Here is a 390-nt window from a genome sequence, read left to right as displayed (position 1 = left end):
GATGTCACTGAATTGCCACAATCTCAGGATAAAATTTTAATGAATGAAAAGTTGCTTCTTATAGATGAGCAAAGAAAGTGGTTTCGTTGAGATGGAATCTAACTCCTGATGAAGATTTTGTGAACATTGTTGAAATGACAAAAATGGATTTAGAGTTTACATAAACTTAGTTGCTAAAGCAGCAGCAAGGTTTGAGAGGATTTACTCCAATTTTTAAAGAAGTTCTACTGTGGCTAAAATGCTATTAAACAACATCACATGCTACAGCGATGTGGCAAATTTCATCACTGTCTTATTTTAAGAAATTGTCACAGTCACCCCAAACTTCAGCAACCACCACCCTGATCAGTCAGCAGCCATCAACATCAAGGCAAGACACTTTACTGCCAA

This window comes from Colobus angolensis, unplaced genomic scaffold (genome assembly GCF_000951035.1).
Source record: "Colobus angolensis palliatus isolate OR3802 unplaced genomic scaffold, Cang.pa_1.0 Scaffold634, whole genome shotgun sequence".
Lineage (NCBI taxonomy): Eukaryota > Metazoa > Chordata > Mammalia > Primates > Cercopithecidae > Colobus > Colobus angolensis.
The sequence above is the reverse complement of the archived record's forward strand: the minus strand, read 5'-3'. Positions refer to the sequence as shown.